At 40.2% G+C, this 15,586-nt stretch overlaps 1 long non-coding RNA gene across 1 annotated transcript in view; it reads left to right on the forward strand.

Annotated features, from left to right (window-relative positions):
- LOC308553192 overlaps window positions 1-15,586 on the forward strand; it is a 118,616-nt gene that overhangs the window by 33,313 nt on the left and 69,717 nt on the right. Inside the window, exon 6 of the long non-coding RNA XR_013998208.1 lies at window positions 11,153-11,252. This is a non-coding gene — a long non-coding RNA (uncharacterized lncRNA). The remainder of the gene's footprint in view (window positions 1-11,152; window positions 11,253-15,586) is intronic.

A 15,586-nucleotide genomic window follows, 5' to 3' on the forward strand; every position in this document is an offset into this window, starting at 1 on the left:
GGCATGGTAGTGCCTTCCTCTTTTGTTTTAGGGCTTCAATTGTTAGGTCGGATAGTATGGGAGAATTAACTGCATACTTAATAAATTCTTCCTGATGGGATGATGCTTTCATACAGGGCGGGGTGAAGTAGGTTTACAACTGAGAGTACTTGAAACACAGAGTTTATCCTTGTATTATTATTTATTAATTATTATATGGAAATATGAACAACTGCAAACCTACTTTTGCCACACTCTGTATGTGAAAGAAAAGAGAAGAAAAAAAAGAAAAGACTAAATATATCACACTATGAACATTAGCTAGCCATGATTTCAAGAAGAGTCACTCGCCTTTGGATCATCCAAGCATCCACTGGGACACACCTACATATTTTACTCTCTCCTGTTTAATCTGGGAATGCCCTCTTTCAGCAAAACACAAAGGAATATAATGTTTGGACCCTAAACAGTGCTATGATTCTCAAGTCTAACACCTGGGAAATTATTTTTCTTCTTGTAAACTGCTTCATCAAGTATCCAAATTCTTCATGGGAAGTGGTGGTATTTTTCTCAGAAGTACTTACTCCCATTATGCCTTCAGTGTTTCTTTCCCTTTTCATGTTTCCTATTTATTTTTATGCCACCCTATCCACAGTGTTTTGCTGCTTGGAACCCTGTGTCTAGCTCTATACATGCTAGCAGTCCTAGGCTCAGATCTTTATTTCCCCCTGATGGACTGAGCTGTGGTATCCTCCCAAATCTGCAGCACTAATATATACTAAACTCTCTAAGTGTCCCTGGACAAAGCATGAGTATCACCTGGGAAGTTATTAGAAATGTAAGTTTTTGGTCCCAAGAATTTGGGGATTTCTTTTTATTTTAATTTTAATTTTTATTGATTCTAGAGAGGGAGGAAGAGAGAGAGATGTGAGAGAGATACATTGATTGGTTACCTGCCCTGCTCCTGTATGTGCCCAGACAAGCGACTGAACCCTCAACCTATGCATGTGCCTTGACGGAGAATTGAACCTGCGACCTTTTGGTGCATGGGATGACTCTCCAGCCAACTGAGCCAAACCGGCCATGGCTGGGAATTTCTTACCCCTAAGAATAAGAAACTCTGGGCATGGGGCCCAGAAATCTGTCTTTTAATAGGTTAAAGCCCTCTAGTGATTATAATGCATGATAAAAAGTGAATATTTATGTTTTAATAAGGGGTAATATCTTCACCCAAAGAAATGCATTTTTTTTGGTAGTGGAATTCAGGTTATCAAAGACAAAGGGAAGTTATTCTACTGTCTTCAGATTTTAATACTAACTAACTCCACCTGTGCATAAAATGGATGTTGCTTTGGTCCAAATGCTAAAATAAATCATTTAAAGCTGCAACAAATCAGATGGTAGGCAAGTAAGAGTGAATATAGTTGCATAGAACTAGGTTGGAGAAGGCTTGGTTTCAGTTTGTTGAGGTAGAAAAAAGATTGAAAGGAAATTTGCCACTGTTTTTGCAAACATAGGCAAGCTTCGTTCTTATTTGCTATATCTTTTTGCATTTGATCTTAAAAGATTACAAGAATGGCTACAAAGCCTCTAAAAATTAAAAAACTCATTTTACTACAAAGAAATTGTTATGCAGTAGCTTTAATGTTGAACTTGAACTAGATTTCAGACTGCATACTCTTATTAACTTTCTTGGTGGTTTTATGTAAATGAATTAATTTTGTCCCTCGATTTCACTTTCAATTGTAGATATTTTCAATCTATGAGTATAGTATGGGGATAGAGACTGTTAATAAAAACTATGAAAAATGTTTTTATAATACTTGATTCTTTCTAAAATATGATCATGGTACAGTGTGCATATCGTACTGATATAACTAAAGCATGCTTTCCCTTTTGTGTTTTCTCACTGATATCACTGTTAACTGAAGTTAGATTACCTTGGGAAACTTAAGGGGTTACATGAATTATATATTGGTCATACTATTACCATGGTTGAGAATTTAGGCATTATTTCCAGCTCCGATTGTGTATTGCAATGATATGTAGATTAAAAATGTACATATGTAGATTAAAAATGTAAATGCCCAATCTTGTCAATAAGAACAAAATGCAAAGGCAACACCGATGGTTGATTGTTTCATGGGAACCACTCCCCTCGCCCTCTTTTTGCGGGGGCATATGGTGGGCACACACTAGGAGGCTTATGAATGGAATAATGGAATACTTCATTAAAATAAAAGCAGAGTAAACAGAAAGGCTTTACTTAATCTTTAGCTAAGAATGTGAATGACATTTAGCTCTGGGAAGACGTATTGGAGGGAGCAGAAAAAAGTGATCACTTAAGTGATCAAGTATATGAGGATCCCTGAGGGTTTCACATAGACCTTACTTACAAAGTCCAGTGTGATAGTTATTTGATCGCACTTGTACCTGCTTCTGAAACGGTCTTCAGAATTTATTTTTTTATTTTTAATTAAAAAAATATATATCTGTATTGATTTGAGGGAGAGAAAAGGAGAGGGAGAGAGAGGGAAACATCAATGATGAGAGAGTCATTGACAGAGCCCGCAACCCGGGCACGTGCCCTGACCGGGAATCGAACCCTGATCGCCTGGATCCTAGGTCTACGCTCAACCGCTGAGCCACACCCGGCCAGGCTGAAAGGGTCTTCAGAATTTAAAGAGTAGTTTGAGGAGCAGGGAAGAATGAGAACACAAAGTTTCCCAGAAGCTGGCAAGGTGGTGACAGAGGCTCTGTGATTGCCTTTAGTTGTCTTGTATGGAGCTTCACATAAGGGTCCAAAGCTACTGACATGTGGGTGACTTAGAGCAGGAGTCAAACCGGTCTAAGTCTATGTCTGGTCTATCTTGCGGCATAAGTAATTTTTTTAAAAGTCTAGCATTTTCCTTCCAGTTCTCTCAAAGCACCATGCAAATATTTATTGATCTTCCCAACATCTGACAAAGGAGATACACCATCCCAAAGTATTTTATAAGTTGCTAGTGGGCAGGTGAGTGTGCTAAGAAGGAATTTAATGATGTCTTGTACTTTAACCCCTCAGTTCTAACTACCCTATGGTGTTATCTATGTGATAACCGTCACTATGTGATAAGAGTTTGACTTTCCTGTCAGAGAGACCTGGGTCTGCATCTCAGATCAACCACTTAATTAACCTTGTGGCATTGGACAGGTTACTTAACCTTCTGAACCTCAGTTTCTTCATCTGTAAAACGGGCATAAAATGCTACCTTATTGTAAACATTAAAAATGCTGTGTGTAAAATGGCGCTCAGAAAGGCCTCAACATTTACTTAAAGTTATAATAGTTCTTTTATCTTTAATTTTATCTATTATGTCACACAAAGAGACAACAGCCATGAATTGTGGCCTGGGTCACTGGCCATTTGCTGTTTTCAGTAGACTTTCTTAGTTGTGCATAAATTATAGTCCTGAGCTAACTTTTTAAACTACGATGACAAGCCATCACAATGAAAAAAATTCTAATTTTACCTAGGATGTGTTTGTTAGTCTGTAGTCAAGCACTTAGCCAGATTTTTCACAAGATTCTTTTGCAAGTCCTGAAAGAAAGAATTCATTTAGCATTTACAGTCGATCACTTACATTTTATGTGTTTTAGGAGTAAGCAACATCTGGAATTAACATCTATTTATACAGTTTATTTTTTTAATAAATCCAGCAGATGATTCCCGCTGGCACTCTTCCGACGTGACTTGGTCCAAGCCTGCAGGGTGATATCCCTGGGACCAGCCATTCCTTCCTGACAGCCTCCTGTGGTGAAGCAGGCCCAGCTGACCTCTGCTGGGCTCCCTGGGGTGGGGTCACTGCCTGGCCCTCCCTTGCTCTCTCTGGGCTGTCCCCTCTGCCTGGCCGGCTCCAGCTGCTTCCCATTCATTTCCTGGCTTCATAGCTTGCAAAGGGCTTGGGAATTCTCAAGTGAGGCAATGATCAGCATTCTTCACAGCTGGCAGTTTTCCTGCCAAATCGGAGTCTTTCTCTTGCAGGCCCCACCTGCCTACAGCTGAATTGCTTCTGGACGTGTTCAGGGCAGCTGGAGCTCAGAGCATGTGACACAACCTGGGCTGAATTGAATTCCTTCCCTGGGCTGTAGGGGAGGCCACCAACTGCACACTTCATTCTGGGCCATGGAAATCCCCCCTGCCCTTCCTCCCACCCCCAACCTGAGGTGCAGCACCACCTAAGCACATTTCTTTATGTTCCTGTTCTGCCCTTGTACCATTTCCCCAAGTGAAAACACTAAGGAAGGCTAGCAGAGCTTGGACTCAGCTAGTCGTGGAAAACACCAGAGGTCCAGATAGGAAATAGGGGCCAAGAGTAGGCTCAGATAGTTGACAAAACAGGGCTGGCTGAACATTCACCCCCCTGGATACGCGGAGCCGGCTGCTGCCTGATAGATTCCTGTGCCCTGCCGGTGTCCTCGCGGGGCACCCAGCACACGGCCTGAAGTTCTAGTTCCTGTCCCAACTTCCTCTTTCCAGTCAGAGCAGGGTGTGGTGCAGCATTTTCCAGAGTGTCTGTGGAACAGTAATCCCCTCAGATGCTCCTTGAGGAAGGGTTTCCACGGGCTGAACAGCGCTGTACACGCTCAAGGAGATCCAGAAGGGATTCTTGTGTTACAGGCTCTTGAACGTCCTGCTTTCCCCAGAAGTTCCCAAAGTTACTGGACTACAGAATGCTCCTTTCAAGAAACACCTAATAACAACCCACGAAATTAATGTTCAATGGACACACTGTTCCTTGAACCCGCCAGGAACACACCCACCTCAGGGCCTTTGTCCTTGCCGATCCCTCAGCCTGGAGTGCTGTTTCTACGGATATTCACATGACCCACTTTATTCAGGTCCCCACTCAGGAGCTCTCTTCCCTGACTATCCTGTCTGAAAGAGCCCCCTCTTCTACCCCAATCCAGTCACTTCTATCCCCTTCCCCTACTTTATTATTTTTTTCATGGCACTTATAACTCTTGGCATTATAAATCACATAATTGTCATTATGTAATAATCAATTATTTTTGATAACTCTATTGTACTTAAAATGGAAGCTCCATTGAGGGCAGACGTGGCTTTGCTCATGGACGTATCTTCAGCTCTGGAATGGTGCCTCGTGCAAGGCTGGCACTCAACAAACAGCTGGATGAACTATTAGGCTGCCACTCAACAGTTGGACTAATGGAGAAGACCAAGGGATCTCAAGGCAGAAGACCTGGCATCCAACCCCAGCCTTGCTTCCTTCTCTCTTCATGTGACCTTGAACAAATCCCTTCGTGGCTTGGGCCCTGATTTCTTTATATGTAATGAGGAGAACAAATAATACCCATCCCGCCCGTCTTATAGAAACTTGAGGAGGGTCAAATGGGAGCTTGGCTACGATGGTGCTTCATAAGCTGTCAGGGGATATCTCAGTCTGTTCTGGCTGCTAGAACAAAAGTACCACTGACGATGTGGCTTACATAAACAACAGACATTTATTTCTTACAGTTCTGGAAGCGGAGGAGTCCAAGATCAGGGTGCCAGCAGATTCGGTCTCTGGTAAGGGCCCGCTTCTTGGTTCATAGGCAGCTGTCTTTTTGCTATGTCCTCACATGGTGGAAGGGACAAAGGAACTTTCTTGGGATTTCTTTTATAAGTGCACTGATCCCATTCACGAGGGCCCTACCCTACCTCTAAATAGCATTGCATTAGGGATTTTAACATATGACTTTTGGGGTGACACAACCATTTAGACTGTCAGAGAGGCTAAGCAATTACAAGTTATTATCAAAGAAAAAATGCAGAAAAGAAAGGGGAGGTAACCCCCATGGTGGAGATCAGATTCTCTGGGAGTGGGAGAGTAAGTCCTTTTGATAATAGGGAGGGACAGAGTAGGAAAAATTAGGCCGAGGTAGGGTGATCTAGAGAGGAAAGGATCCTTGATATTGTCCTCAATTGCAGGGAACTGGAAGTACTTAAGGGTGTGTGTGTGTGTGTGTGTGTGTGTGCGCTCAAATAGAGGCTGGTAAGTGCTACTATGCCTCTGACATGTTGATTTTTAAACAAAGTTTAATTGATATGAAAGCCCTATGGGGTAAATATTGTTTAGGTTTTATTTACAAGGAAACTGAGGCAATGGGAAAATCAGTACTGTACCCAAGGTCATATAGGAAGAGAAAGTCCAGATCCAAATGCTGATCTGAGGCTATGTGACAATGCAGTCTTGGCTCCCACAGAGACTAATGGGGCCTGCTCCTCGCCCTGTTTAAAGGTGGCACTGTGAGAGCAAGAGCAAGGTCAACCAGGAACATCTGTTAGCCTCTTCCTCCCCTCTGTGTAGTGAAAGAGTTTAGGCCATAAATCTACAAACATTGCTGAGACATAGGACCACCCACTGGGGTTGCTCTTTAGTGGAGGGAGCAGGGGAAGGAGAGAAGGTAGGAAGTTGTTAAGATGGTTTTGACTTTGTTATTGGAGGAAACGTGTACATTCAGAAAATGGAAATTGTTGAGTCTGGGGTACATGGACACTGCTGCTAACCTTGTTTGCTTGTTTTATTTTCTGTTGCTAGGGCTTATTTTTTCTCCTATCTTGTTACTCTTTATTTTTTAATCATGTGTCGATATTATTGTTTGTATTAGCTAGTTATCTGTGTGTCTCCCTCTGAGTCAACCTAAAAATCATAAATGACTTCAGTAACAAATCGGGGAATTGAATCAATGAGATCTAATATTCTTCTCTGTGTTACCAATATTCTTCTCTGTGTTACCTCTGTGTGTGACTCATGAGGATTGAAATCAACTCTGAAAAACATTAATTTATTTGGGTATTAAATTCAATAAAGACCTCCCACCAATCCAGCTGTTAAACCTGTTGTGTGAAACTTAGCCCCACTGAAGATGCTGGGAACTTTGCCCATGAAATAGGGAACCATGGTTGGATATCAAATCTTGACACTTTTAGAATATGAGATAGTCAAAATCTCTGGACTCAAACAAGCATAATTAATGTCATTTCTACTCTATAGAGATCATTTTCCTTATAAAAGTTGTGAGAGTGAGTTCAGACAGAAGCTTTGACTACATGTGTAAAGTGGCACATTTAAACAACGATCAGGACAATTCAGCCCCCAAACCTTACATTTGAAATAAACTGATATTTAGAGGTGAGGATGAGAATGGGGAAATGTTTTCCTTATATTTTTTGAATAATCCTTTTAGTTTTCTCAGTTCAAGTGAATGGACACTGTGTGTATGTGAGAGAGAGAGGGAGAGGGAGAGGGAGAGAAAGGCAGAGAAGACATCTGGGCTTTTCAAAATTTCTCTCCCAGTTCTTTCAACTCATCTGCTCCCCACTCCCTGTTAGGCCCCCGTGCATTTCAGTTTCAGTGTCATGATTATGGGTGCGGTATAGTAGAGTGATCAGGGGTGAAAATGCCTGCAACGTAGACTTGGAATTTGAATCTTGGCTTCACCACTCTCTTCTGTCCTTGTACGTTTTTTTAAACTCTCAGTTTCCTCATCTGCAATGGGTCTGCATGTCTCAAAGTTATGTTAAAATAAGTTTCTAGGCCCAAGATGGGAGCTGCTCCTGCCTAGGTGTCAGGTTAGCAAACTGAAACTTAGATAACTTTCCTGTCCCTATAAATGCTCTGCTTGACCTGAAACACAGTGAAGTTCAGTCAGCCAGTCCCCAAGTGCTGAGCCGGCTCTGGGCTTCCCATCGCAGACAAGGCTGGCTGTGTGGCCCGGGCAATCAGATACTTTCTGTCTGTCTCTTCCCTGTTCTCTATGCAATAAAGCTTCTTGTCTTCTGCCCCATTTTGCCCTTCTCTGAAAGGAGACTGTTAACTTCAGGAAGTGTTAAATAAAGTTTCTATTACCTAAATTGTCTTATTTAATCATTTTTTGAGGTACAATTGGTATATAATATCATGTAAATTTCAGGTGCACAACGAATCATTTTTTGAACAGTTGTCATGAAGATTATATGAGATAACGTGTGTCGAACATCTGGCACATGGCAAACACTCAGCAAATATTAGTCAGGGTTATTTTTACTACTAACTCCCTCCCTGCTCACTGTGAGGACATACCTTTCTTGAGGAAAGAACTATTTTACTCACCTTGTGATCCTCACGATAGCTTGTCTGGCGTCGGTGTTTAATAACTGTCTATTTAATGGACTAGAACCCACATTTTAACAAATCTCAGTGTGTTGCAATTGGCCCCAGGCTTTGCAAAAATATGATTATTATAATCAGCATGCTCTCCTAGTAGGAGTTGTCAAATTGAGTGTTTGAAGCTCTACTGCCCTAAAAATAAATTCATGGTGTATTTCTCAAAAGCATATTCCTTGGGAGCTTGATTTTTATGGAGCTAGTAGAGGCCTTGGGTACATGAAGAGATTCACAGTTGTAGAAATCAGACAATTGAAGTTCTGAACAGCTTTGCTGAGAAAACTGTCATTTTTGTTTGCTCTGGGTTACATTCTTTTTTTTTTTTTAATATGTTTTTATTGATTTCAGATAGAGCAAGTGAGAGGGAGAGAGAGGTACATCAATGACGAGAGAGAATCACCGATCTGCTGCCTCCCGCAGGCCCCCACTGGGGATCGAGCCTGAAACCTGGGCATGTGCCCTGACCGGGAATTGAACCATGACCTCCTGGTTCATAGGTCGACGCTCAACCACTGAGCCAACACAGGCTGAGCTGGGTTACATTCTTGTCACTTGCTTTTTCATGAGATGGTCAAACAGATACAGAGAAAAAATTTATTAGACGAGTCATTGCTAATATTATTAACACCTTTGAAAGGCCTTGTAAATTAGGCATTTGTTAGGGAGAACTGCTTTAGAAACATTTACTGTCCATTTGGGACAAACAACTCTCTGGTACTGACTGCAGAAATCATTTAGGTCGTGCAGATCAAGCTTCATGAATAGCATTTCACTGCAGAGAGATGGCAAGTATGATTGTCTTACTAAGAAGCGCTGTGATGATAAAACGTGATTAAAATGAGTCAGAAGAAATTACCAAGCCGGGGTCAAGGAAGGATAGAAGGGAGGCTTGGTCATGGAAATACAGGCCAGATTAATTAATTCTATGGGTGTTTGTTTATAATAATTATGCATAAATGTTTGAATAATAATCACACCCCTGAATTATGTGAAAATTATACTCCTCTCAATTGCATAAAACAGTTTACATGCCCATTATCAACTGAGCCAAGGAACATGTAATGATATGAAACCTAAGATCTCCACGAAATGTTTCCTTAAAAAAAATGACAGTCAGTTTTTCCTTTACTTATATTTACTTGTCAATTTCAAAAGAGTCAAATTTCATTATCTCATATAAATAAGTATCTGGGAGGTACTAGCTCCTGCTGTTTCAGTAAGCTACCCTATATTTAGAAATTTTCTGTGGTTTTCAGTTAAATATATTTCCCGCAGAAAAGCGATGCTTACAACCTGACCTAAGTAGAGGCTGTTTCTAATGAAACTAAGGAATTCGTGATGTCATCTTGTGTGGCAATCCCTCAGGAGGGGGAGGATCAGAAAAGGCAAAACCCTATGTTTCTGTAGAGCAACTTGAAAGAAATGTATCAGAAGCTCATTATGCATGTCACAGTTTGCAGCAAAATACAGCCCTATAGAAAGCGAGGTCTGAACTTGATGTAACTTGGCTTTGGACGCGAGAAACCACACAGATCAACAGCCTTCTCTTTGAGCAAATGTGGAAAACCACTTGTTAGTTCCTCCCCTCCAAACACTCCTCTCTGTGGCTCCACTTTGTTTTTAAACTATTTCATAACTGGTAAAAGTTAGGCTTACCAAGATCTAAAACACAGGAAACCTCCTGCTGTTAATTCCAGCAGAGGAAGGGGCCCCAGTGTGAAAATTGGTGCACCACGTACAGTAAGGTGGAGGAACGTTATTTTATGAACAGTTGCACCAGAATTCCTCTCAGAAATGGAAGTTATTTACTTTGAAAAATACCCTGATAAGAAACGGAGCTAGAAGAGGGCCCCAGAGGGGCTAGGGTGTGGGCGGAATGTTTCTGAGGCAATGTGAGCACTTTCTCAAGAAGCAGCTGCGGCCTCGGTGTGACGCCTGCAGCCAATGGGAGGGCGCAGAGGACTCTGCCTCTCCTCCCTGAAGTTACTGAGCTGCTTAAATATATGGTACAAGTCATTTTTATTTTTATTTTTTGGTGGAAACTTGTGTAAGGGCTGGGTTGTGTCTTGATCAACAGAGAACAGAGTTAATTTGTGAGGATCCAAGAGCGGAGGCAGAGAAAAGCGGCTGAGAAAAAGTGTTTAGGAATTTCTGAGATATTGTGGGGAGGCCTCTTGACATTCACAGATCTAGATGGGTTTACTGAAATCCTTGAGGGGGTGCGAGAGGCCCTCATGGCATCTTGGTTAAATGAACTACTTTATGGGCAGAATCACTGCTTTGTGAACTGTCATCGTCTGTGGGAAGCTACTGTGCCTAAGAGACTGCATGGACAGGTACTTGGAAGCATGACTATAAAAAACACCAGGCATCAAGTTGATTTTGCAGTCTTTGAACTGCCTAGACTTCAAAATGATGTTAATTTCAGAGACTGGCTGATGGAAAATAATGAGCTTTAGTAGAACAACAAAGAACGTTAAGATCCTAGCCTTGCCTTTCATAAACATCTAATAACACCAGTTTTTTCAAAATCCTTGAGCATGAGGGATAAATTCAGAACCAGATAAATTGGGTATCTAATATTCCCAAAGGATTCTTCAGTAGCCAAGGCTGCTAGGGTTCAAGTGAAGGTGATCAACATACAGGATCATATCTCTTCTAGGATCCAATCTAGAGGGCTACAGTGTAAATCAATAAACAAAAATATATTGGACCATAGTTCACAGCGTCTTAGGGATTTGGGGGTATGAAAACAATAATGGTGTATCACCTAAAGAAATGTTTCAGTGTCATCAGATATTTCCAACAATTGGAATGCTCTGACCCAGAATTTCAGTTGCATCACCCCTGAGAGACGCCTTCTCTGACCACTTCTGACAAAGTTTTCCCCTGCACGTCACCCTTTGAATTTTCTCCACGACACTTCTTACCATCTGAAGTGATTCTGTTCATTTATATTTTGCCTGCTTTGTTCTGTCTGCCAGCTACTGCTCTACCAAGACCATAAAAGCAGAGAACTAATGCTCCTTGTCCGTTGCTGCTTCTCAAGCTCTAGGATAATGCCTGGCACCTAATCAAGGTTCAGTAAGTATTTGTTGAATCGTTTAATGAATTTCACTCAGCATCTAATGTGTAGAGATTATCAAAATCCTCACAGGCCAGTACAAATCTAGTGTGGTTATTATTACAAAGGAAATACATACTGAAGGATTCTATGGCTGGTATTTTGATCTAATTCCTTTTTATTGGTATTCTAATCTTGGATGGTGTAAATGATGATCACATTATACCCATCAGGATACTTTGCAAGAAAAAAATTCAGAATTATAGCCTCTTTGCACTCAAAGCGAATCTAGAGATTCAATTAAATGATATAACAGTAGAGTTCAGTTTTTCACATGGAGGAATGTTTTGATGTTCAATTTTAGCTTTAGGTTAATAACATTATTCGATTACATTCTAATAGAAGGAGGGGTCATTAGAAGGATGGATTCACTTTTTTTTTTTAATTTAAGAAAAAAATTCAGTGGTAGGAGCTAGATAGTAATACCCATTTATAAGAGTCAGCAAGATTTAATATTACTTTGATTAAATTTTCTTGAAAATATAATTATGAATAGGGAATGTATAAATGTCTTCAAAATAAGAACACCAAAAATGTTCTTAGGTCCATATTATCGATAATTAAAAGAAGATATTTCAGAATACAGATGCATTGTTTTGAGAGTGTAGAACTCTTTTTCTACTTCCTATCTTATTACTTTGATTTTTTGGATAATCTTATTTCTGATATGTTGTCATAAGGGCCTGTTTTATAATTAGCTAGACTTGTTAGACATAAAAGTATTAATTGTATTCTATGTATATCATTTTCTCCATCCGCATCAGAGAAAAATAACAGAAGCACTGCTAAGTAAGCTGAGAGCATAAAAAAATTCCAGAACTTTTTCAAAATGTCCTTTCTGAAATTGGCATATGCATATTTGTTACTGGTAAAAGAATAACTGTTTTTAGGTGTTTATGCACAAATTGTTTTAGTTTTGTCTCCAAAATGTACAGAAATAGTTACCTATTTCTGTGTAACAAACAAATTACCACAAAATTTAGTTGCTTAAGACAAAAATAAACATTTATCTCTTAGAGTATCCGTGAGAAATTAGGGAGCAGCTTAGTTAGTCGTTCTGGCCGGGGAGTGCTTCATGAGGTTGCAGACGCCTGGAGGCCTGCCTGGTGCTGGAGGATCTGACGCCCGGAGGCCTGCCTGGTGCTGGAGGATCTGCTTCAGTATGGCTCGCCCACAAGGCTGGCACCTATGTGCTGGTTGTTGGCAGGAGACCATTGTTCTTCATGACGTGCGCTTCTCCTTAGGACTATTTGAGTGTCTTTACAATATGGTGGTTGACTTCCCCCAGAGCAAGAGTTTCAAGTAAACCCTGTGTAAGTTGCTGATTTTTTTATGACCTAACTTTAGTCACACACCATCACTTCCACCATGATCAGCTAGTCACACAAACCAATCCTTATACAATGTGGGTAGGGACCACATGAGGAAATAAATACAAGGAGGTAAGGACCTCATCACAGTGAGAAATATCAGGGTTTTCTCTTAAAATCTAACACTGTTAGGAATTTTGAATGGATTACCAATGTTCACTAAAAAGTGCTTTGAAAATTATGGGGCAGTGACGATGGTGCAAAAATGGAAATAGCATTTAATAAAAAGGCCTGATACGTGTATAAATAATATTTTCTCCCCCAAGTTATGAACAATGTATGTCAGTCATCATGTTGGATAAAGCAAATAAGTAAATACTTTCAAATCTGCTCCATAAGATTATAAATTTACTATGCTTTGGGTGGGGAATGAGGTCAGATAATTGAAAAGAAGAGTTTGACGAAGGAAGGGTAAGATTGAAAAAGAAAATACCAGGGTCCAGAGAAAGAAAAAGCAGGAGAAGAAGAGAAGGGAAAGGGGAGGGAATGAAAGGGGTGAGAGAGAAGACCATGGGGGAGAGAAGAGCAGAAGATGCAGAAGCCAAGCACATGGAAATCAGCCAAGGACGTGTAGGCCTAAGATGGTGGGTGCAGAAGAGAGAAGGAAAGGGGGGAAGGGCCTGGGAAGGGGGAGCAGAGTCAAAAAAGAGATTAGCTTTCTCATACCTTTTCTACCAGCTTTGAGATCTTTCTGCACCTCAGAACAGGGCCAGGGACTCGCAGCTTCTTCCTCGGTTTTGTCACCGTGTTTTCCTGGCTTCCCTGGCCTCTCTTTAAGGCCCGGTTCTCAGAACCCTGTGTTCAGACTGGGTTGGATGGGGGGTTCTGGAGAGGAGCGCGGAATGGCCATCTTATTTAATATCCAGCTTGTTCTTCTTAAGGACACACTATCTTGTTGGATAATATTTTTCTAAACGTATCAAAAAAATGTAATTTATCAAAAAGAACCACCCCACCTCCAGAAAGAAGCAACTTACTTTCTAAGAGATTTTTGGTTCTGTGAAGTTCTTACCATATATGTGTTTGGTTCCCTTTGTGTTTCTGCAGATTAGTGTATTTCATTTTGGGTTTTTGATTCAGGGTTGACTTTAGTTCAGGTTTCTGATTCAATTAATGTCCCTGTGATCAAAGTAAAATTCTGGTTAAAAAAGCTCTCAGTGGGCTAGTTTCCTTAGCCAATACTTTTTTTTTTTTTTTTAAATGAGAACATTAAATAATTTGTGTTTCAATAGATGTAGGGGAAATTTGGATAAGCAGTGTCAATGTAAGAAAAGTTCAAACCTGTGAAGAATTTTTGTGAGTTTGAGTTTAACTGTTGACAATCGCCGGAAAGCAAAATCTCAGTGGATTGAGATAATGCTCCAGAGAATGCTAGTTTTGCACCTTATTTTAGATGTTACAATCAAAAGAGGAGAGGTATGTGAGTTACTTGAAATTCATTCGTGATAGATTAGGGGGGCGGGAGAAAGCAAAGCTGGGAAACCTCTGGGATTGGATAAAAAGTAAAATGACAGGCACACTTTTCTTTTACGTAGGTGGATACAGGACATTAACAGTCAACAATTAACTCAGTAACAATGAGGGGATTCGTGGTCTCTGCAGAGCCGTGCCTGTGCTTTGAGGGGTCCGGAAAAAGGAAAATTACTTTGACATTTCAAAGATATGTTATCTTAGATGCAAAAAGACAATAGACAGGCTCTGTTAGGGTAAAGATTGACCTTTGTCAGGGAAGATTTGAGTCTAGGACATGACTCCCCACCATAAACTGCTTTCAGTTAAAACCATTTCAGACCATTCTTTGTGGTTACTTTAGGTCTCTAAGTTTGCAAGGCTGCCACTCAGGCCTTCCCTGAGCTAGTCAGGTTAGCATGTGGTCCCATTTTGTCCACAACAGTTTTCATATAATGAAATATTAAATGAATACATATATCTGCTTTTCCCCTATATTTTCAGTGTACTTTCTGATGTACGAGTTAACTCACAAAGGTAAGTTTAATCAGAGCTGCTCACACAATATGCAACTTTCTTTTTAGACTCTCCTGCCCCATTCCTCCCAAACAGATTTATTTTTCAAAAACTATTTAAAATTAAAAAAATTCAAATATGTAATACATTCAGAGCCTGCAATTCACCCCTCTTAAAATTCATTGGATTTCTTTAATTTGTAATTGAGGTCGTCCACTTGGAAAAACTCTCAGGTATTGTCTCTTCAAATATTGCGTAATTCTCACTCGTTTTTCTTTGGAACTCTGATTAGAGGCACGTTACTTTCTCAATCTATCTTCCATGAGTTTTAACCTTTCTTTTATGTTTTACAACTCTTTGCCTCTTTGTGTTTCTTTCTAGACAAGTTCTTCTGGTCTAGTCTCCATTTATAATTCTTTCTTCAGCTATGCCTAATACGTTGTTAAAACCATTCATTTAGTTTTTACTTACAATTATTATAGTTGTCAGTTTTTGAGGTTACATTGAACTCTTTCTAAAAATCTGCTTGGTCATTCTATATAGTTTCTTATTATCTGGATTTATTTTCAAGCTTAAGTTTTATTTAATAGATTTTGTAATGTGTCTGATAATTGCAGTATCAAATGTTTTGCAGTTCTGTTTCTGCTTTCTATTACTTCTGCTGGTTTTTGCTGTAGTGTTTTTCCTTAATGACTATGAGACATTCATTTTCTTTAGAAAATTATTTGTGGGCATCCTTTGAGCCCTTGGATGATGGTGGGTTCTTCCAGTGGGGATTTATTTTTGCTTTGGCTGCATGTCTGGGAACAGTACCAGTTCTTGACTTTTTCTTGAATCATCCAGGTTGTGTGAATTTGGGCTGTAAACCCCCATGAGGATTAGTTTGTCATTGCAGCTCATCAGGGGACTTCCTCTCCTTTATCATTGTCTTTGGGGCAGGAGCTGTGGGGTTTGTTTTT

This window comes from Miniopterus schreibersii, assembly GCF_964146895.1.
Source record: "Miniopterus schreibersii genome assembly, chromosome: 2".
Classification (NCBI taxonomy): Eukaryota; Metazoa; Chordata; class Mammalia; order Chiroptera; family Miniopteridae; genus Miniopterus; species Miniopterus schreibersii.